The sequence below is a fragment of the Pristiophorus japonicus genome, unplaced genomic scaffold, assembly GCF_044704955.1.
Source record: "Pristiophorus japonicus isolate sPriJap1 unplaced genomic scaffold, sPriJap1.hap1 HAP1_SCAFFOLD_246, whole genome shotgun sequence".
Classification (NCBI taxonomy): domain Eukaryota; kingdom Metazoa; phylum Chordata; class Chondrichthyes; family Pristiophoridae; genus Pristiophorus; species Pristiophorus japonicus.
In genome coordinates, this window is record NW_027252188.1 from 72,686 (window position 1) to 95,459 (window position 22,774).

The window sequence follows — 22,774 nt, forward strand, 5'->3', positions numbered from 1 at the left end:
GTCCCCCCCTCTGGCCCGGACCACCACCCCCCCCCCCCCCCGAGCCAGACGTCTCCCCCCGCCCCCGGCCCAGACACCCGCTCCCGGCCCAGAGCCAGACGTCCGCCCCCCCCCCCCGCCAGCGAAGGGGCATTAACTGCGCACACTAGCTGACACAATGAATCAATCTAGTTATGACTCCTATCAATTTGAGTCGTGACTACAACCTGCATCAGCTTCCAAAGGACACCCGAGGCTAGTCAGACACATGGCAGCACGACAAGTCAAGCCGAGAATGACCCGCAGTATTGTAGAATGATACAGCACAGACACAGTGAGAGTGGAGACCAAAGGCTCGGTCAAAGTCAAACATTTTATGGAGGCGAGGAAGCTGAGAGGCAGGCAGGTTTAGGGAGGGGTGTAGGGGCTGGAGGGGGTTACAGAGATAGGGAGGGGTGAGGGGCTGGAGGGGGTGACAGAGATAGGGAGGGGTGCAGGGGCTGGAGGAGGTTACAGAGATAGGGCGGGGTGTAGGGGCTGGAGGAGGTTACAGAGATAGGGAGTTGTGTAGGGGCTGGAGGAGGTTACAGAGATAGGGAGGGGTGTAGGGGCTGGAGGAGGTTACAGGGATAGGGAGGGGTGTAGGGCTGGAGGGGGTTACAGAGATAGGGAAGGGTGTAGGGGCTGGTGGAGGTTACAGAGATAGGGAGGGGTGTAGGGCTGGAGGAGGTTACAGAAATAGGGAGGGGTGTAGGGGCTGGAGGGGGTTACTGAGATAGGGAGGGGTGTAGGGGCTGGAGGAGGTTACAGGGATAGACAGGGGTGTAGGGGCTGGAGGAGGTTACATAGATAGGGAGGGGTGTAGGGCTGGAGGGGGTTAGAGATAGGGAGGGGTGTAGGGCTGGAGGAGGTTACAGAGATAGGGAGGGGTGTAGGGGGTTACAGAGATAGACAGGGGTGTAGGGCTGGAGGGGGTTACAGAGATAGGGACGGGTGTAGGGGCTGGAGGGGGTTACAGAGATAGGGAGGGGTGTAGGGGCTGGAGGGGGTTACAGAGATAGGGAGGGCTGTAGGGGCTGGAGGGGGTCAGAGATAGGGAGGGGTGTAGGGGCTGGAGAGGGTTACAGAGATAGGGAGGGGTGTCGGGACTGGAGGGGGTTACAGAGATAGGGAGGGGTGCAGGGCTGGAGGAGGTTACAGAGATAGGGAGGGGTGTCGGGACTGGAGGGGGTTACAAAGCTAGGGAGGGGTGTAGGGGCTGGAGGAGGTTACAGAGATAGGGAGGGGTGAGGGGCTGGAGGAGGTTACAGAGATAGGGAGGGGTGTCGGGACTGGAGGGGGTTACAAAGCTAGGGAGGGGTGTAGGGGCTGGAGGAGGTTACAGAGATAGGGAGGGGTGAGGGGCTGGAGGAGGTTACAGAGATAGGGAGGGGTGTCGGGACTGGAGGGGGTTACAAAGCTAGGGAGGGGTGTAGGGGCTGGAGGAGGTTACAGAGATAGGGAGGGGTGTAGGGGCTGGAGGTGGTTACAGAGATAGGGAGGGGTGAGGGGCTGGAGGGGGTTAGAGATAGGGAGGGGTGTAGGGCTGGAGGAGGTTACAGAGATAGGGAGGGGTGTAGGGGGTTACAGAGATAGACAGGGGTGTAGGGCTGGAGGGGGTTACAGAGATAGGGACGGGTGTAGGGGCTGGAGGGGGTTACAGAGATAGGGAGGGGTGTAGGGGCTGGAGGGGGTTACAGAGATAGGGAGGGGTGTAGGGGCTGGAGGGGGTTAGAGATAGGGAGGGGTGTAGGGGCTGGAGAGGGTTACAGAGATAGGGAGGGGTGTCGGGACTGGAGGAGGTTACAGAGATAGGGAGGGGTGCAGGGCTGGAGGTTACAGAGATAGGGAGGGGTGTAGGGCTGGAGGGGGTTACAGAGATAGGGAGGGGTGTCGGGACTGGAGGGGGTTACAGAGATAGGGAGGGGTGTAGGGCTGGAGGAGGTTACAGAGATAGGGAGGGGTGTAGGGCTGGAGGGGGTTACAGAGATAGGGAGGGGTGTAGGGGCTGGAGGAGGTTACAGAGATAGGGAGGGGTGTAGGGGCTGGAGGGGGTTACAGAGATAGACAGCGGTGTCGGGGCTGGAGGAGGTTACAGAGATAGACAGGGGTGTAGGGGCTGGTGGGGGTTACAGAGATAGACAGGGGTGTCGGGGCTGGAGGAGGTTACAGAGATAGGGAGGGGTGTCGGGGCTGGAGGAGGTTACAGAGATAGGGAGGGGAGGTTACAGAGATAGGGAGGGGTGTAGGGGCTGGAGGAGGTTACAGAGATAGGGAGGGATAGTAGGGGCTGGAGGAGGTTACAGAGATAGGGAGGGGTGTAGGGGCTGGAAGAGGTTACAGAGATAGGGAGGGGTGTAGGGGCCGGAGGAGGTTACAGAGATAGGGAGGGGTGTAGGGGCTGGAGGAGGTTACAGAGATAGGGAGGGATAGTAGGGGCTGGAGGAGGTTACAGAGATAGGGAGGGGTGTAGGGGCTGGAGGAGGTTACAGAGATAGGGAGGGGTGTAGAGCTGGAGGAGGTTGCAGAGATAGGGATGGGTGTAGGGGTTGGAGGGGGTTACAGAGATAGGGAGGGGTGTAGGGGCTGGAGGAGGTTACAGAGATAGGGAGGGGTGTAGGGGGTTACAGAGATAGGGAGGGTGTCGGGGCTGGAGCAGGTTACAGAGATAGGGAGGGGTGTAGGGGCTGGAGGGGGTTACAGAGATAGGGAGGGGTGTAGGGGCTGGAGGAGGTTACAGAGATAGGGAGGGGTGTAGGGGCTGGAGGAGGTTACAGAGATAGGGAGGGGTGTAGGGGCTGGAGAGGGTTACAGAGATAGGGAGGGGTGTAGGGGCTGGAGGAGGTTACAGAGATAGGGAGAGGTGTAGAGCTGGAGGAGGTTACAGAGATAGGGAGGGGTGTAGGGCTGGAAGGGGTTACAGAGATAGGGAGGGGTGTAGGGGCTGGAGGAGGTTACAGAGATAGGGAGGGGTGTAGGGGCTGGAGGAGGTTACAGAGATAGGGAGGGTTGTCGGGACTGGAGGGGGTTACAGAGATAGACAGGGGTGTTGGGGCTGGAGGGGGTTACAGAGATAGGGAGGGGTGTAGGGCTGGAGGGGGTTACAGAGATAGGGAGGGGTGTAGGGCTGGAGGGGGTTACAGAGATAGGGAGGGGTGTCGGGGCTGGAGGAGGTTACAGAGATAGGGAGGGGTGTCGGGGCTGGAGGAGGTTACAGAGATAGGGAGGGGTGTCCGGGCTGGAGGAGGTTACAGAGATAGGGAGGGGTGTAGGGCTGGAGGGGGTTACAGAGATAGGGAGGGGTGTAGGGCTGGAGGGGGTTACAGAGATAGACAGGGGTGTAGGGGCTGGAGGAGGTTACAGAGATAGGGAGGGGTGTAGGGGCTGGAGGGGGTTACAGAGATAGACAGGGGTGTCGGGGCTGGAGGAGGTTACAGAGATAGGGAGGGGTGTCGGGGCTGGAGGAGGTTACAGAGATAGGGAGGGGTGTCGGGGCTGGAGGAGGTTACAGAGATAGGGAGGGGTGTCGGGGCTGGAGGGGGTTACTGAGATAGGGAGGGGTGTAGGGGCTGGAGGGGGTTACAGAGATAGACAGGGGTGACGGGGCTGGAGGAGGTTACAGAGATAGGGAGGGGAGGTTACAGAGATAGGGAGGGGTGTAGGGGCTGGAGGAGGTTACAGAGATAGGGAGGGGTGTAGGGGCTGGAGGAGGTTACAGAGATAGGGAGGGGTGTAGGGCTGGAGGAGGTTACAGAGATAGGGAGGGGTGTAGGGGCTGGAGGGGGTTACAGAGATAGGGAGGGGTGTAGGGGCTGGAGGAGGTTACAGAGATAGGGAGGGGTGTAGGGGGTTACAGAGATAGGGAGAGTGTCGGGGCTGGAGCAGGTTACAGAGATAGGGAGGGGTGTAGGGGCTGGAGGGGGTTACAGAGATAGGGAGGGGTGTAGGGGCTGGAGGAGGTTACAGAGATAGGGAGGGGTGTAGGGGCTCTAGGAGGTTACAGAGATAGGGAGGGGTGTAGGGGGTTACAGAGATAGGGAGGGTGTCGGGGCTGGAGCAGGTTACAGAGATAGGGAGGGGTGTAGGGGCTGGAGGGGATTACAGAGATAGGGAGGGGTGTAGGGGCTGGAGGAGGTTACAGAGATAGGGAGGGGTGTAGGGGGTTACAGAGATAGGGAGGGTGTCGGGGCTGGAGCAGGTTACAGAGATAGGGAGGGGTGTAGGGGCTGGAGGGGGTTACAGAGATAGGGAGGGGTGTAGGGGCTGGAGGAGGTTACAGAGATAGGGAGGGGTGTAGGGGCTGGAGGAGGTTACAGAGATAGGGAGGGGTGTAGGGGCTGGAGGGGGTTACAGAGATAGGGAGGGGTGTAGGGGCTGGAGGAGGTTACAGAGATAGGGAGGGGTGTAGAGCTGGAGGAGGTTACAGAGATAGGGAGGGGTGTAGGGCTGGAGGGGGTTACAGAGATAGGGAGGGGTGTAGGGGCTGGAGGAGGTTACAGAGATAGGGAGGGTTGTCGGGACAGGAGGGGGTTACAGAGATAGACAGGGGTGTTGGGGCTGGAGGGGATTACAGAGATAGGGAGGGGTGTAGGGCTGGAGGGGGTTACAGAGATAGGGAGGGGTGTAGGGCTGGAGGGGGTTACAGAGATAGACAGGGGTGTAGGGGCTGGAGGAGGTTACAGAGATAGGGAGGGGTGTAGGGGCTGGAGGGAGTTACAGAGATAGACAGGGGTGTCGGGGCTGGAGGAGGTTACAGAGATAGGGAGGGGTGTAGGGCTGGAGGGGGTTACAGAGATAGACAGGGGTGTAGGGGCTGGATGGGGTTACAGAGATAGACAGGGGTGACGGGGCTGGAGGAGGTTACAGAGATAGGGAGGGGAGGTTACAGAGATAGGGAGGGGTGTAGGGGCTGGAGGAGGTTACAGAGATAGGGAGGGATAGTAGGGGCTGGAGGAGGTTACAGAGATAGGGAGGGGTGTAGGGGCTGGAAGAGGTTACAGAGATAGGGAGGGGTGTAGGGGCCGGAGGAGGTTACAGAGATAGGGAGGGGTGTAGGGGCTGGAGGAGGTTACAGAGATAGGGAGGGATAGTAGGGGCTGGAGGAGGTTACAGAGATAGGGAGGGGTGTAGGGCTGGAGGAGGTTACAGAGATAGGGAGGGGTGTAGGGGCTGGAGGGGGTTACAGATATAGGGAGGGGTGTAGGGGCTGGAGGAGGTTACAGAGATAGGGAGGGGTGTAGGGGGTTACAGAGATAGGGAGGGTGTCGGGGCTGGAGCAGGTTACAGAGATAGGGAGGGGTGTAGGGGCTGGAGGGGGTTACAGAGATAGGGAGGGGTGTAGGGGCTGGAGGAGGTTACAGAGATAGGGAGGGGTGTAGGGGCTCTAGGAGGTTACAGAGATAGGGAGGGGTGTAGGGGCTGGAGGGGGTTACAGAGATAGGGAGGGGTGTAGGGGCTGGAGGAGGTTATAGAGATAGGGAGGGATGTCGGGACTGGAGGGGGTTACAGAGCTAGGGAGGGGTGTCGGGGCTGGAGGGGGTTACAGAGATAGGGAGGGGTGTAGGGGCTGGAGGAGGTTACAGAGATAGGGAGGAGTGTAGGGCTGGAGGGGGTTACAGAGATAGGGAGGGGTGTAGGGGCTGGAGGAGTTTACAGAGATAGGGAGGGGTGTAGGGCTGGAGGGAGTTACAGAGATAGGGAGGGGTGTAGGGGGTTACAGAGATAGGGAGGGGTGTCGGGGCTGGTGGAGGTTACAGAGATAGGGAGGGGTGTCGGGGCTGGAGGGGGTTACTGAGATAGGGAGGGGTGTAGGGGCTGGAGGGGGTTACAGAGATAGGGAGGGGTGTAGGGCTGGAGGGGGTTACAGAGATAGGGAGGGGTGTAGGGCTGGAGGGGGTTACAGAGATAGGGAGGGGTGTCGGGGCTGGAGGAGGTTACAGAGATAGGGAGGGGTGTCGGGGCTGGAGGAGGTTACAGAGATAGGGAGGGGTGTCCGGGCTGGAGGAGGTTACAGAGATAGGGAGGGGTGTAGGGCTGGAGGGGGTTACAGAGATAGGGAGGGGTGTAGGGCTGGAGGGGGTTACAGAGATAGACAGGGGTGTAGGGGCTGGAGGAGGTTACAGAGATAGGGAGGGGTGTAGGGGCTGGAGGGGTTTACAGAGATAGACAGGGGTGTCGGGGCTGGAGGAGGTTACAGAGATAGGGAGGGGTGTCGGGGCTGGAGGAGGTTACAGAGATCGGGAGGGGTGTCGGGGCTGGAGGGGGTTACTGAGATAGGGAGGGGTGTAGGGGCTGGAGGGGGTTACAGAGATAGACAGGGGTGACGGGGCTGGAGGAGGTTACAGAGATAGGGAGGGGAGGTTACAGAGATAGGGAGGGATAGTAGGGGCTGGAGGAGGTTACAGAGATAGGGAGGGGTGTAGGGGGTTACAGAGATAGGGAGGGTGTCGGGGCTGGAGCAGGTTACAGAGATAGGGAGGGGTGTAGGGGCTGGAGGGGGTTACAGAGATAGGGAGGGGTGTAGGGGCTGGAGGAGGTTACAGAGATAGGGAGGGGTGTAGGGGCTCTAGGAGGTTACAGAGATAGGGAGGGGTGTAGGGGCTGGAGGGGGTTACAGAGATAGGGAGGGGTGTAGGGGCTGGAGGAGGTTATAGAGATAGGGAGGGATGTCGGGACTGGAGGGGGTTACAGAGCTAGGGAGGGGTGTCGGGGCTGGAGTGGGTGACAGAGATAGGGAGGGGTGTAGGGGCTGGAGGAGGTTACAGAGATAGGGAGGAGTGTAGGGCTGGAGGGGGTTACAGAGATAGGGAGGGGTGTAGGGGCTGGAAGAGGTTACAGAGATAGGGAGGGGTGTAGGGGCCGGAGGAGGTTACAGAGATAGGGAGGGGTGTAGGGGCCGGAGGAGGTTACAGAGATAGGGAGGGGTGTAGGGGCTGGAGGAGGTTACAGAGATAGGGAGGGGTGTAGGGGCTGGAAGAGGTTACAGAGATAGGGAGGGGTGTAGGGGCTGGAGGAGGTTACAGAGATAGGGAGGGGTGTAGGGGCCGGAGGAGGTTACAGAGATAGGGAGGGGTGTAGGGGCTGGAGGAGGTTACAGAGATAGGGAGGGATAGTAGGGGCTGGAGGAGGTTACAGAGATAGGGAGGGGTGTAGGGGCTGGAGGAGGTTATAGAGATAGGGAGGGGTGTAGGGCTGGAGGAGGTTACAGAGATAGGGAGGGGTGTAGGGGCTGGAGGGGGTTACAGAGAAAGGGAGTGTTGTAGGGTCTGGAGGAGGTTACAGAGATAGGGAGGGGTGTAGGGGGTTACAGAGATAGGGAGGGTGTCGGGGCTGGAGCAGGTTACAGAGATCGGGAGGGGTGTAGGGGCTGGAGGGGGTTACAGAGATAGGGAGGGGTGTAGGGGCTGGAGGAGGTTACAGAGATAGGGAGGGGTGTAGGGGCTGGAGGGGGTTACAGAGATAGGGAGGGGTGTAGGGGCTGGAGGAGGTTATAGAGATAGGGAGGGATGTCGGGACTGGAGGGGGTTACAGAGCTAGGGAGGGGTGTCGGGGCTGGAGGGGGTTACAGAGATAGGGAGGGGTGTAGGGGCTGGAGGAGGTTACAGAGATAGGGAGGAGTGTAGGGCTGGAGGGGGTTACAGAGATAGGGAGGGGTGTAGGGGCTGGAGGAGTTTACAGAGATAGGGAGGGGTGTAGGGCTGGAGGGAGTTACAGAGATAGGGAGGGGTGCAGGGGGTTACAGAGATAGGGAGGGGTGTCGGGGCTGGAGGAGGTTACAGAGATAGGGAGGGGTGTAGGGGCTGGAGGGGGTTACAGAGATAGACAGGGGTGTCGGGGCTGGAGGAGGTTACAGAGATAGGGAGGGGTGTAGGGGCTGGAGGAGGTTACAGAGATAGGGAGGGGTGTAGGGGCTGGAGGAGGTTACAGAGATAGGGAGGGTGTAGGGGCTGGAGGAGGTTACAGAGATAGGGAGGGATAGTAGGGGCTGGAGGAGGTTACAGAGATAGGGAGGGGTGTAGGGCTGGAGGAGGTTACAGAGATAGGGAGGAGTGTAGGGGCTGGAGGGGGTTACAGAGATAGGGAGGGGTGTAGGGCTGGAGGAGGTTACAGAGATAGGGAGGGGTGTCGGGCTGGAGGAGGTTACAGAGATAGGGAGGGGTGTAGGGGCTGGAGGAGGTTACAGAGATAGGGAGGGGTGTAGGGCTGGAGGAGGTTACAGAGATAGGGAGGGGTGTAGGGCTGGAGGGGTTTACAGAGATAGGGAGGGGTGTAGGGGCTGGAGGAGGTTACAGAGATAGGGAGGGGTGTAGGGGCTGGAGGAGGTTACAGAGATAGACAGGGGTGTAGGGGCTGGAGGAGGTTACAGAGATAGGGAGGGGTGTAGGGGCTGGAGGGGGTTACAGAGATAGACAGGGGTGTCGGGGCTGGAGGAGGTTACAGAGATAGGGAGGGGTGTAGGGCTGGAGGGGGTTACAGAGATAGACAGGGGTGTCGGGGCTGGAGGAGGTTACAGAGATAGGGAGGGGTGTCGGGGCTGGAGGAGGTTACAGAGATAGGGAGGGGTGTCGGGGCTGGAGGAGGTTACAGAGATAGGGAGGGGTGTCGGGGCTGGAGGGGGTTACTGAGATAGGGAGGGGTGTAGGGGCTGGAGGGGGTTACAGAGATAGACAGGGGTGACGGGGCTGGAGGAGGTTACAGAGATAGGGAGGGGAGGTTACAGAGATATGGAGGGGTGTAGGGGCTGGAGGAGGTTACAGAGATAGGGAGGGATAGTAGGGGCTGGAGGAGGTTACAGAGATAGGGAGGGGTGTAGGGGCTGGAAGAGGTTACAGAGATAGGGAGGGGTGTAGGGGCCGGAGGAGGTTACAGAGATAGGGAGGTGTGTAGGGGCTGGAGGAGGTTACAGAGATAGGGAGGGATAGTAGGGGCTGGAGGAGGTTACAGAGATAGGGAGGGGTGTAGGGGCTGGAGGAGGTTACAGAGATAGGGAGGGGTGTAGGGCTGGAGGAGGTTACAGAGATAGGGAGGGGTGTAGGGGCTGGAGGGGGTTACAGAGATAGGGAGGGGTGTAGGGGCTGGAGGAGGTTACAGAGATAGGGAGGGGTGTCGGGGGTTACAGAGATAGGGAGGGTGTCGGGGCTGGAGCAGGTTACAGAGATAGGGAGGGGTGTAGGGGCTGGAGGGGGTTACAGAGATAGGGAGGGGTGTCGGGGCTGGAGGAGGTTACAGAGATAGGGAGGGGTGTCGGGGCTGGAGGGGGTTACTGAGATAGGGAGGGGTGTAGGGGCTGGAGGAGGTTACAGAGATAGGGAGGGGTGTAGGGGCTGGAGGAGGTTACAGAGATAGGGAGGGATAGTAGGGGCTGGAGGAGGTTACAGAGATAGGGAGGGGTGTAGGGCTGGAGGAGGTTACAGAGATAGGGAGGGGTGTAGGGGCTGGAGGGGGTTACAGATATAGGGAGGGGTGTAGGGGCTGGAGGAGGTTACAGAGATAGGGAGGGGTGTAGGGGGTTACAGAGATAGGGAGGGTGTCGGGGCTGGAGCAGGTTACAGAGATAGGGAGGGGTGTAGGGGCTGGAGGGGGTTCCAGAGATAGGGAGGGGTGTAGGGGCTGGAGGAGGTTACAGAGATAGGGAGGGGTGTAGGGGCTCTAGGAGGTTACAGAGATAGGGAGGGGTGTAGGGGCTGGAGGGGGTTACAGAGATAGGGAGGGGTGTAGGGGCTGGAGGAGGTTATAGAGATAGGGAGGGATGTCGGGACTGGAGGGGGTTACAGAGCTAGGGAGGGGTGTCGGGGCTGGAGGGGGTTACAGAGATAGGGAGGGGTGTAGGGGCTGGAGGAGGTTACAGAGATAGGGAGGAGTGTAGGGCTGGAGGGGGTTACAGAGATAGGGAGGGGTGTAGGGGCTGGAGGAGTTTACAGAGATAGGGAGGGGTGTAGGGCTGGAGGGAGTTACAGAGATAGGGAGGGGTGTAGGGGGTTACAGAGATAGGGAGGGGTGTCGGGGCTGGTGGAGGTTACAGAGATAGGGAGGGGTGTCGGGGCTGGAGGGGGTTACTGAGATAGGGAGGGGTGTAGGGGCTGGAGGGGGTTACAGAGATAGGGAGGGGTGTAGGGCTGGAGGGGGTTACAGAGATAGGGAGGGGTGTAGGGCTGGAGGGGGTTACAGAGATAGGGAGGGGTGTCGGGGCTGGAGGAGGTTACAGAGATAGGGAGGGGTGTCGGGGCTGGAGGAGGTTACAGAGATAGGGAGGGGTGTCCGGGCTGGAGGAGGTTACAGAGATAGGGAGGGGTGTAGGGCTGGAGGGGGTTACAGAGATAGGGAGGGGTGTAGGGCTGGAGGGGGTTACAGAGATAGACAGGGGTGTAGGGGCTGGAGGAGGTTACAGAGATAGGGAGGGGTGTAGGGGCTGGAGGGGTTTACAGAGATAGACAGGGGTGTCGGGGCTGGAGGAGGTTACAGAGATAGGGAGGGGTGTCGGGGCTGGAGGAGGTTACAGAGATCGGGAGGGGTGTCGGGGCTGGAGGGGGTTACTGAGATAGGGAGGGGTGTAGGGGCTGGAGGGGGTTACAGAGATAGACAGGGGTGACGGGGCTGGAGGAGGTTACAGAGATAGGGAGGGGAGGTTACAGAGATAGGGAGGGATAGTAGGGGCTGGAGGAGGTTACAGAGATAGGGAGGGGTGTAGGGGGTTACAGAGATAGGGAGGGTGTCGGGGCTGGAGCAGGTTACAGAGATAGGGAGGGGTGTAGGGGCTGGAGGGGGTTACAGAGATAGGGAGGGGTGTAGGGGCTGGAGGAGGTTACAGAGATAGGGAGGGATAGTAGGGGCTGGAGGAGGTTACAGAGATAGGGAGGGGTGTAGGGGCTGGAGGAGGTTATAGAGATAGGGAGGAGTGTAGGGCTGGAGGAGGTTACAGAGATAGGGAGGGGTGTAGGGGCTGGAGGGGGTTACAGAGAAAGGGAGTGTTGTAGGGTCTGGAGGAGGTTACAGAGATCGGGAGGGGTGTAGGGGGTTACAGAGATAGGGAGGGTGTCGGGGCTGGAGCAGGTTACAGAGATAGGGAGGGGTGTAGGGGCTGGAGGGGGTTACAGAGATAGGGAGGGGTGTAGGGGCTGGAGGAGGTTACAGAGATAGGGAGGGGTGTAGGGGCTGGAGGGGGTTACAGAGATAGGGAGGGGTGTAGGGGCTGGAGGAGGTTATAGAGATAGGGAGGGATGTCGGGACTGGAGGGGGTTACAGAGCTAGGGAGGGGTGTCGGGGCTGGAGGGGGTTACAGAGATAGGGAGGGGTGTAGGGGCTGGAGGAGGTTACAGAGATAGGGAGGAGTGTAGGGCTGGAGGGGGTTACAGAGATAGGGAGGGGTGTAGGGGCTGGAGGAGTTTACAGAGATAGGGAGGGGTGTAGGGCTGGAGGGAGTTACAGAGATAGGGAGGGGTGTAGGGGGTTACAGAGATAGGGAGGGGTGTCGGGGCTGGAGGAGGTTACAGAGATAGGGAGGGGTGTCGGGGCTGGAGGGGGTTACTGAGATAGGGAGGGGTGTAGGGGCTGGAGGGGGTTACAGAGATAGACAGGGGTGTCGGGGCTGGAGGAGGTTACAGAGATAGGGAGGGGTGTAGGGGCTGGAGGAGGTTACAGAGATAGGGAGGGGTGTAGGGGCTGGAGGAGGTTACAGAGATAGGGAGGGGTGTAGGGGCTGGAGGAGGTTACAGAGATAGGGAGGGATAGTAGGGGCTGGAGGAGGTTACAGAGATAGGGAGGGGTGTAGGGCTGGAGGAGGTTACAGAGATAGGGAGGAGTGTAGGGGCTGGAGGGGGTTACAGAGATAGGGAGGGGTGTAGGGCTGGAGGAGGTTACAGAGATAGGGAGGGGTGTCGGGCTGGAGGAGGTTACAGAGATAGGGAGGGGTGTAGGGGCTGGAGGAGGTTACAGAGATAGGGAGGGGTGTAGGGCTGGAGGAGGTTACAGAGATAGGGAGGGGTGTAGGGCTGGAGGGGTTTACAGAGATAGGGAGTGGTGTAGGGGCTGAAGGAGGTTACAGAGATAGGGAGGGGTGTAGGGGCTGGAGGAGGTTACAGAGATAGACAGGGGTGTAGGGGCTGGAGGAGGTTACAGAGATAGGGAGGGGTGTAGGGGCTGGAGGGGGTTACAGAGATAGACAGGGGTGTCGGGGCTGGAGGAGGTTACAGAGATAGGGAGGGGTGTAGGGCTGGAGGGGGTTACAGAGATAGACAGGGGTGTCGGGGCTGGAGGAGGTTACAGAGATAGGGAGGGGTGTCGGGGCTGGAGGAGGTTACAGAGATAGGGAGGGGTGTCGGGGCTGGAGGAGGTTACAGAGATTGGGAGGGGTGTCGGGGCTGGAGGGGGTTACTGAGATAGGGAGGGGTGTAGGGGCTGGAGGGGGTTACAGAGATAGACAGGGGTGACGGGGCTGGAGGAGGTTACAGAGATAGGGAGGGGAGGTTACAGAGATATGGAGGGGTGTAGGGGCTGGAGGAGGTTACAGAGATAGGGAGGGATAGTAGGGGCTGGAGGAGGTTACAGAGATAGGGAGGGGTGTAGGGGCTGGAAGAGGTTACAGAGATAGGGAGGGGTGTAGGGGCCGGAGGAGGTTACAGAGATAGGGAGGTGTGTAGGGGCTGGAGGAGGTTACAGAGATAGGGAGGGATAGTAGGGGCTGGAGGAGGTTACAGAGATAGGGAGGGGTGTCGGGGGTTACAGAGATAGGGAGGATGTCGGGGCTGGAGCAGGTTACAGAGATAGGGAGGGGTGTAGGGGCTGGAGGGGGTTACAGAGATAGGGAGGGGTGTCGGGGCTGGAGGAGGTTACAGAGATAGGGAGGGGTGTAGGGCTGGAGGAGGTTACAGAGATAGGGAGGGGTGTAGGGGCTGGAGGGGGTTACAGAGATAGGGAGGGGTGTAGGGCTGGAGGAGGTTACAGAGATAGGGAGGGGTGTCGGGCTGGAGGAGGTTACAGAGATAGGGAGGGGTGTCGGGGCTGGAGGAGGTTACAGAGATAGGGCGGGGTGTAGGGGCTGGAGGAGGTTACAGAGATAGACAGGGGTGTTGGGGCTGGAGGGGGTTACAGAGATAGGGAGGGGTGTAGGGCTGGAGGGGGTTACAGAGATAGGGAGGGGTGTAGGGCTGGAGGGGGTTACAGAGATAGGGAGGGGTGTCGGGGCTGGAGGAGGTTACAGAGATAGGGAGGGGTGTCGGGGCTGGAGGAGGTTACAGAGATAGGGAGGGGTGTCCGGGCTGGAGGAGGTTACAGAGATAGGGAGGGGTGTAGGGCTGGAGGGGGTTACAGAGATAGGGAGGGGTGTAGGGCTGGAGGGGGTTACAGAGATAGACAGGGGTGTCGGGGCTGGAGGAGGTTACAGAGATAGGGAGGGGTGTAGGGGCTGGAGGGGGTTACAGAGATAGACAGGGGTGTCGGGGCTGGAGGAGGTTACAGAGATAGGGAGGGGTGTAGGGGCTGGAGGGGGTTACAGAGATAGACAGGGGTGTCGGGGCTGGAGGAGGTTACAGAGATAGGGAGGGGTGTCGGGGCTGGAGGAGGTTACAGAGATAGGGAGGGGTGTCGGGGCTGGAGGGGGTTACTGAGATAGGGAGGGGTGTAGGGGCTGGAGGGGGTTACTGAGATAGGGAGGGGTGTAGGGGCTGGAGGGGGTTACAGAGATAGACAGGGGTGACGGGGCTGGAGGAGGTTACAGAGATAGGGAGGGGAGGTTACAGAGATAGGGAGGGGTGTAGGGGCTGGAGGAGGTTACAGAGATAGGGAGGGATAGTAGGGGCTGGAGGAGGTTACAGAGATAGGGAGGGGTGTAGGGGCTGGAAGAGGTTACAGACATAGGGAGGGGTGTAGGGGCCGGAGGAGGTTACAGAGATAGGGAGGGGTGTAGGGGCTGGAGGAGGTTACAGAGATAGGGAGGGGTGTAGGGGCTGGAGCAGGTTACAGAGATAGGGAGGGTTGTAGGGCTGGAGGAGGTTACAGAGATAGGGAGGGGTGTAGGGGCTGGAGGGGGTTACAGAGATAGACAGGGGTGACGGGGCTGGAGGAGGTTACAGAGATAGGGAGGGGAGGTTACAGAGATAGGGAGGGGTGTAGGGGCTGGAGGAGGTTACAGAGATAGGGAGGGGTGCAGGGGCTGGAGGAGGTTACAGAGATAGGGAGGGGTGTAGGGCTGGAGGAGGTTACAGAGATAGGGAGGGGTGTAGGGGCTGGAGGGGGTGACAGAGATAGGGAGGGGTGTCGGGGCTGGAGGAGGTTACAGAGATAGGGAGGGGTGTAGGGGGTTACAGAGATAGGGAGGGTGTCGGGGCTGGAGCAGGTTACAGAGATAGGGAGGGGTGTAGAGGCTGGAGGGGGTTACAGAGATAGGGAGGGGTGTAGGGGCTGGAGGAGGTTACAGAGATAGGGAGGGGTGTAGGGGCTCTAGGAGGTTACAGAGATAGGGAGGGGTGTAGGGGGTTACAGAGATTGGGAGGGTGTCGGGGCTGGAGCAGGTTACAGAGATAGGGAGGGGTGTAGGGGCTGGAGGGGGTTACAGAGATAGGGAGGGGTGTAGGGGCTGGAGGGGGTTACAGAGATAGGGAGGGGTGTAGGGGCTGGAGGAGGTTACAGAGATAGGGAGGGGTGTAGGGGGTTACAGAGATAGGGAGGGTGTCGGGGCTGGAGCAGGTTACAGAGATAGGGAGGGGTGTAGGGGCTGGAGGGGGTTACAGAGATAGGGAGGGGTGTAGGGGCTGGAGGAGGTTACAGAGATAGGGAGGGGTGTAGGGGCTGGAGGAGGTTACAGAGATAGGGAGGGGTGTAGGGGCTGGAGGGGGTTACAGAGATAGGGAGGGGTGTAGGGGCTGGAGGAGGTTACAGAGATAGGGAGGGGTGTAGAGCTGGAGGAGGTTACAGAGATAGGGAGGGGTGTAGGGCTGGAGGGGGTTACAGAGATAGGGAGGGGTGTAGGGGCTGGAGGAGGTTACAGAGATAGGGAGGGGTGTAGGGGCTGGAGGAGGTTACAGAGATAGGGAGGGTTGTCGGGACTGGAGGGGGTTACAGAGATAGACAGGGGTGTTGGGGCTGGAGGGGGTTACAGAGATAGGGAGGGGTGTAGGGCTGGAGGGGGTTACAGAGATAGGGAGGGGTGTAGGGCTGGAGGGGGTTACAGAGATAGGGAGGGGTGTCGGGGCTGGAGGAGGTTACAGAGATAGGGAGGGGTGTCGGGGCTGGAGGAGGTTACAGAGATAGGGAGGGGTGTAGGGCTGGAGGGGGTTACAGAGATAGACAGGGGTGTAGGGGCTGGAGGAGGTTACAGAGATAGGGAGGGGTGTAGGGGCTGGAGGGGGTTACAGAGATAGACAGGGGTGTCGGGGCTGGAGGAGGTTACAGAGATAGGGAGGGGTGTAGGGCTGGAGGGGGTTACAGAGATAGGGAGGGGTGTAGGGCTGGAGGGGGTTACAGAGATAGACAGGGGTGTCGGGGCTGGAGGAGGTTACAGAGATAGGGAGGGGTGTCGGGGCTGGAGGAGGTTACAGAGATAGGGAGGGGTGTCGGGGCTGGAGGGGGTTACTGAGATAGGGAGGGGTGTAGGGGCTGGAGGGGGTTACAGAGATAGACAGGGGTGACGGGGCTGGAGGAGGTTACAGAGATAGGGAGGGGAGGTTACAGAGATAGGGAGGGGTGTAGGGGCTGGAGGAGGTTACAGAGATAGGGAGGGATAGTAGGAGCTGGAGGAGGTTACAGAGATAGGGAGGGGTGTAGGGGCTGGAAGAGGTTACAGAGATAGGGAGGGGTGTAGGGGCCGGAGGAGGTTACAGAGATAGGGAGGGGTGTAGGGGCTGGAGGAGGTTACAGAGATAGGGAGGGATAGTAGGGGCTGGAGGAGGTTACAGAGATAGGGAGGGGTGTAGGGGCTGGAGGAGGTTACAGAGATAGGGAGGGGTGTAGGGCTGGAGGAGGTTACAGAGATAGGGAGGGGTGTAGGGGCTGGAGGGGGTTACAGAGATAGGGAGGGGTGTAGCGGCTGGAGGAGGTTACAGAGATAGGTAGGGGTGTAGGGGGTTACAGAGATAGGGAGGGTGTCGGGGCTGGAGCAGGTTACAGAGATAGGGAGGGGTGTAGGGGCTGGAGGGGGTTACAGAGATAGACAGGGGTGTCGGGGCTGGAGGAGGTTACAGAGATAGGGAGGGGTGTAGGGGCTGGAGGGGGTTACAGAGATAGACAGGGGTGTCGGGGCTGGAGGAGGTTACAGAGATAGGGAGGGGTGTCGGGGCTGGAGGAGGTTACAGAGATAGGGAGGGGTGTCGGGGCTGGAGGGGGTTACTGAGATAGGGAGGGGTGTAGGGGCTGGAGGGGGTTACTGAGATAGGGAGGGGTGTAGGGGCTGGAGGGGGTTACAGAGATAGACAGGGGTGACGGGGCTGGAGGAGGTTACAGAGATAGGGAGGGGAGGTTACAGAGATAGGGAGGGGTGTAGGGGCTGGAGGAGGTTACAGAGATAGGGAGGGATAGTAGGGGCTGGAGGAGGTTACAGAGATAGGGAGGGGTGTAGGGGCTGGAAGAGGTTACAGACATAGGGAGGGGTGTAGGGGCCGGAGGAGGTTACAGAGATAGGGAGGGGTGTAGGGGCTGGAGGAGGTTACAGAGATAGGGAGGGGTGTAGGGGCTGGAGGAGGTTACAGAGATAGGGAGGGTTGTAGGGCTGGAGGAGGTTACAGAGATAGGGAGGGGTGTAGGGGCTGGAGGGGGTTACAGAGATAGACAGGGGTGACGGGGCTGGAGGAGGTTACAGAGATAGGGAGGGGAGGTTACAGAGATAGGGAGGGGTGTAGGGGCTGGAGGAGGTTACAGAGATAGGGAGGGGTGCAGGGGCTGGAGGAGGTTACAGAGATAGGGAGGGGTGTAGGGCTGGAGGAGGTTACAGAGATAGGGAGGGGTGTAGGGGCTGGAGGGGGTGACAGAGATAGGGAGGGGTGTCGGGGCTGGAGGAGGTTACAGAGATAGGGAGGGGTGTAGGGGGTTACAGAGATAGGGAGGGTGTCGGGGCTGGAGCAGGTTACAGAGATAGGGAGGGGTGTAGAGGCTGGAGGGGGTTACAGAGATAGGGAGGGGTGTAGGGGCTGGAGGAGGTTACAGAGATAGGGAGGGGTGTAGGGGCTCTAGGAGGTTACAGAGATAGGGAGGGGTGTAGGGGGTTACAGAGATTGGGAGGGTGTCGGGGCTGGAGCAGGTTACAGAGATAGGGAGGGGTGTAGGGGCTGGAGGGGGTTACAGAGATAGGGAGGGGTGTAGGGGCTGGAGGGGGTTACAGAGATAGGGAGGGGTGTAGGGGCTGGAGGAGGTTACAGAGATAGGGAGGGGTGTAGGGGGTTACAGAGATAGGGAGGGTGTCGGGGCTGGAGCAGGTTACAGAGATAGGGAGGGGTGTAGGGGCTGGAGGGGGTTACAGAGATAGGGAGGGGTGTAGGGGCTGGAGGAGGTTACAGAGATAGGGAGGGGTGTAGGGGCTGGAGGAGGTTACAGAGATAGGGAGGGGTGTAGGGGCTGGAGGGGGTTACAGAGATAGGGAGGGGTGTAGGGGCTGGAGGAGGTTACAGAGATAGGGAGGGGTGTAGAGCTGGAGGAGGTTACAGAGATAGGGAGGGGTGTAGGGCTGGAGGAGGTTACAGAGATAGGGAGGGGTGTAGGGGCTGGAGGAGGTTACAGAGATAGGGAGGGGTGTAGGGGCTGGAGGAGGTTACAGAGATAGGGAGGGTTGTCGGGACTGGAGGGGGTTACAGAGATAGACAGGGGTGTTGGGGCTGGAGGGGGTTACAGAGATAGGGAGGGGTGTAGGGCTGGAGGGGGTTACAGAGATAGGGAGGGGTGTAGGGCTGGAGGGGGTTACAGAGATAGGGAGGGGTGTCGGGGCTGGAGGAGGTTACAGAGATAGGGAGGGGTGTCGGGGCTGGAGGAGGTTACAGAGATAGGGAGGGGTGTAGGGCTGGAGGGGGTTACAGAGATAGACAGGGGTGTAGGGGCTGGAGGAGGTTACAGAGATAGGGAGGGGTGTAGGGGCTGGAGGGGGTTACAGAGATAGACAGGGGTGTCGGGGCTGGAGGAGGTTACAGAGATAGGGAGGGGTGTAGGGCTGGAGGGGGTTACAGAGATAGGGAGGGGTGTAGGGCTGGAGGGGGTTACAGAGATAGACAGGGGTGTCGGGGCTGGAGGAGGTTACAGAGATAGGGAGGGGTGTCGGGGCTGGAGGAGGTTACAGAGATAGGGAGGGGTGTCGGGGCTGGAGGGGGTTACTGAGATAGGGAGGGGTGTAGGGGCTGGAGGGGGTTACAGAGATAGACAGGGGTGACGGGGCTGGAGGAGGTTACAGAGATAGGGAGGGGAGGTTACAGAGATAGGGAGGGGTGTAGGGGCTGGAGGAGGTTACAGAGATAGGGAGGGATAGTAGGAGCTGGAGGAGGTTACAGAGATAGGGAGGGGTGTAGGGGCTGGAAGAGGTTACAGAGATAGGGAGGGGTGTAGGGGCCGGAGGAGGTTACAGAGATAGGGAGGGGTGTAGGGGCTGGAGGAGGTTACAGAGATAGGGAGGGATAGTAGGGGCTGGAGGAGGTTACAGAGATAGGGAGGGGTGTAGGGGCTGGAGGAGGTTACAGAGATAGGGAGGGGTGTAGGGCTGGAGGAGGTTACAGAGATAGGGAGGGGTGTAGGGGCTGGAGGGGGTTACAGAGATAGGGAGGGGTGTAGCGGCTGGAGGAGGTTACAGAGATAGGTAGGGGTGTAGGGGGTTACAGAGATAGGGAGGGTGTCGGGGCTGGAGCAGGTTACAGAGATAGGGAGGGGTGTAGGGGCTGGAGGGGGTTACAGAGATAGGGAGGGGTGTAGGGGCTGGAGGAGGTTACAGAGATAGGGAGGGGTGTAGGGGCTCTAGGAGGTTACAGAGATAGGGAGGGGTGTAGGGGGTTACAGAGATAGGGAGGGTGTCGGGGCTGGAGCAGGTTACAGAGATAGGGAGGGGTGTAGGGGCTGGAGGGGGTTACAGAGATAGGGAGGGGTGTAGGGGCTCTAGGAGGTTACAGAGATAGGGAGGGGTGTAGGGGCTGGAGGGGGTTACAGAGATAGGGAGGGGTGTAGGGGCTGGAGGAGGTTATAGAGATAGGGAGGGATGTCGGGACTGGAGGGGGTTACAGAGCTAGGGAGGGGTGTCGGGGCTGGAGGGGGTTACAGAGATAGGGAGGGGTGTAGGGGCTGGAGGAGGTTACAGAGATAGGGAGGAGTGTAGGGCTGGAGGGGGTTACAGAGATAGGGAGGGGTGTAGGGGCTGGAGGAGGTTACAGAGATAGGGAGGGGTGTAGGGCTGGAGGGAGTTACAGAGATAGGGAGGGGTGTAGGGGGTTACAGAGATAGGGAGGGGTGTCGGGGCTGGAGGAGGTTACAGAGATAGGGAGGTGTGTCGGGGCTGGAGGGGTTACTGAGATAGGGAGGGGTGTCGGGGCTGGAGGGGGTTACAGAGATAGACAGGGGTGTCGGGGCTGGAGGAGGTTACAGAGATAGGGAGGGGTGTAGGGGCTGGAGGAGGTTACAGAGATAGGGAGGGGTGTAGGGGCTGGAGGAGGTTACAGAGATAGGGAGGGGTGTAGGGGCTGGAGGGGGTTACAGAGATAGGGAGGGGTGTAGGGCTGGAGGAGGTTACAGAGATAGGGAGGGGTGTCGGGCTGGAGGAGGTTACAGAGATAGGGAGGGGTGTAGGGGCTGGAGGAGGTTACAGAGATAGGGAGGGGTGTAGGGCTGGAGGAGGTTACAGAGATAGGGAGGGGTGTAGGGCTGGAGGGGGTTACAGAGATAGGGAGGGGTGTAGGGGCTGGAGGAGGTTACAGAGATAGGGAGGGGTGTAGGGGCTGGAGGAGGTTACAGAGATAGACATGGGTGTAGGGGCTGGAGGAGGTTACAGAGATAGGGAGGGGTGTAGGGGCTGGAGGAGGTTACAGAGATAGGGAGGGATAGTAGGGGCTGGAGGAGGTTACAGAGATAGGGAGGGGTGTAGGGGCTGGAAGAGGTTACAGAGATAGGGAGGGGTGTAGGGGCCGGAGGAGGTTACAGAGATAGGGAGGTGTGTAGGGGCTGGAGGAGGTTACAGAGATAGGGAGGGATAGTAGGGGCTGGAGGAGGTTACAGAGATAGGGAGGGGTGTAGGGGCTGGAGGAGGTTACAGAGATAGGGAGGGGTGTAGGGCTGGAGGAGGTTACAGAGATAGGGAGGGGTGTAGGGGCTGGAGGGGGTTACAGAGATAGGGAGGGGTGTAGGGGCTGGAGGAGGTTACAGAGATAGGGAGGGGTGTAGGGGGTTACAGAGATAGGGAGGGTGTCGGGGCTGGAGCAGGTTACAGAGATAGGGAGGGGTGTAGGGGCTGGAGGGGGTTACAGAGATAGGGAGGGGTGTCGGGGCTGGAGGAGGTTACAGAGATAGGGAGGGGTGTAGGGGCTGGAGGAGGTTACAGAGATAGACAGGGGTGTTGGGGCTGGAGGGGGTTACAGAGATAGGGAGGGGTGTAGGGCTGGAGGGGGTTACAGAGATAGGGAGGGGTGTAGGGCTGGAGGGGGTTACAGAGATAGGGAGGGGTGTCGGGGCTGGAGGAGGTTACAGAGATAGGGAGGGGTGTCGGGGCTGGAGGAGGTTACAGAGATAGGGAGGGGTGTCCGGGCTGGAGGAGGTTACAGAGATAGGGAGGGGTGTTGGGCTGGAGGGGGTTACAGAGATAGGGAGGGGTGTAGGGCTGGAGGGGGTTACAGAGATAGACAGGGGTGTCGGGGCTGGAGGAGGTTACAGAGATAGGGAGGGGTGTAGGGGCTGGAGGGGGTTACAGAGATAGACAGGGGTGTCGGGGCTGGAGGAGGTTACAGAGATAGGGAGGGGTGTAGGGCTGGAGGGGGTTACAGAGATAGACAGGGGTGTCGGGGCTGGAGGAGGTTACAGAGATAGGGAGGGGTGTCGGAGCTGGAGGAGGTTACAGAGTTAGGGAGGGGTGTCGGGGCTGGAGGGGGTTACTGAGATAGGGAGGGGTGTAGGGGCTGGAGGGGGTTACAGAGATAGACAGGGGTGACGGGGCTGGAGGAGGTTACAGAGATAGGGAGGGGAGGTTACAGAGATAGGGAGGGGTGTAGGGGCTGGAGGAGGTTACAGAGATAGGGAGGGATAGTAGGGGCTGGAGGAGGTTACAGAGATAGGGAGGGGTGTAGGGGCTGGAAGAGGTTACAGAGCTAGGGAGGGGTGTAGGGGCCGGAGGAGGTTACAGAGATAGGGAGGGGTGTAGGGGCTGGAGGAGGTTACAGAGATAGGGAGGGATAGTAGGGGCTGGAGGAGGTTACAGAGATAGGGAGGGGTGTAGGGGCTGGAGGAGGTTACAGAGATAGGGAGGGGTGTAGGGGCTGGAGGGGGTTACAGAGATAGGGAGGGGTGTAGGGGCTGGAGGAGGTTACAGAGATAGGGAGGGGTGTAGGGGGTTACAGAGATAGGGAGGGTGTCGGGGCTGGAGGAGGTTACAGAGATAGGGAGCGGTGTAGGGGGTTACAGAGATAGGGAGGGTGTCGGGGCTGGAGCAGGTTACAGAGATAGGGAGGGGTGTAGGGCTGGAGGGGGTTACAGAGATAGACAGGGGTGTAGGGGCTGGAGGAGGTTACAGAGATAGGGAGGGGTGTAGGGGCTGGAGGGGGTTACAGAGATAGACAGGGGTGTCGGGGCTGGAGGAGGTTACAGAGATAGGGAGGGGTGTAGGGCTGGAGGGGGTTACAGAGATAGACAGGGGTGTCGGGGCTGGAGGAGGTTACAGAGATAGGGAGGGGTGTCGGGGCTGGAGGAGGTTACAGAGATAGGGAGGGGTGTCGGGCTGGAGGGGGTTACAGAGATAGACAGGGGTGTCGGGGCTGGAGGAGGTTACAGAGATAGGGAGGGGTGTCGGGGCTGGAGGAGGTTACAGAGATAGGGAGGGGTGTCGGGGCTGGAGGGGGTTACTGAGATAGGGAGGGGTGTAGGGGCTGGAGGGGGTTACAGAGATAGACAGGGGTGACGGGGCTGGAGGAGTTTACAGAGATAGGGAGGGGAGGTTACAGAGATAGGGAGGGGTGTAGGGGCTGGAGGAGGTTACAGAGATAGGGAGGGATAGTAGGGGCTGGAGGAGGTTACAGAGATAGGGAGGGGTGTAGGGGCTGGAAGAGGTTACAGAGATAGGGAGGGGTGTAGGGGCCGGAGGAGGTTACAGAGATAGGGAGGGGTGTAGGGGCTGGAGGAGGTTACAGAGATAGGGAGGGGTGTAGGGCTGGAGGAGGTTACAGAGATAGGGAGGGGTGTAGGGGCTGGAGGGGGTTACAGAGATAGGGAGGGGTGTAGGGGCTGGAGGAGGTTACAGAGATAGGGAGGGGTGTAGGGGGTTACAGAGATAGGGAGGGTGTCGGGGCTGGAGCAGGTTACAGAGATAGGGAGGGGTGTAGGGGCTGGAGGGGGTTACAGAGATAGGGAGGGGTGTAGGGGCTGGAGGAGGTTACAGAGATAGGGAGGGGTGTAGGGGCTGGAGGGGGTTACAGAGATAGGGAGGGGTGTAGGGGCTGGAGGAGGTTATAGAGATAGGGAGGGATGTCGGGACTGGAGGGGGTTACAGAGATAGGGAGGAGTGTCGGGGCTGGAGGGGGTTACAGAGATAGGGAGGGGTGTAGGGGCTGGAGGAGGTTACAGAGATAGGGAGGGGTGTAGGGGCTGGAGGAGGTTACAGAGATAG

The 22,774-nt window shown here is 59.8% G+C and overlaps 1 protein-coding gene across 3 annotated transcripts in view; it reads right to left on the minus strand.

Moving 5' to 3' along the window:
- syne3 (spectrin repeat containing, nuclear envelope family member 3) overlaps window positions 1-22,774 on the minus strand; it is a 125,249-nt gene that overhangs the window by 9,673 nt on the left and 92,802 nt on the right. The gene's annotated exons all lie outside the window — the stretch shown is intronic.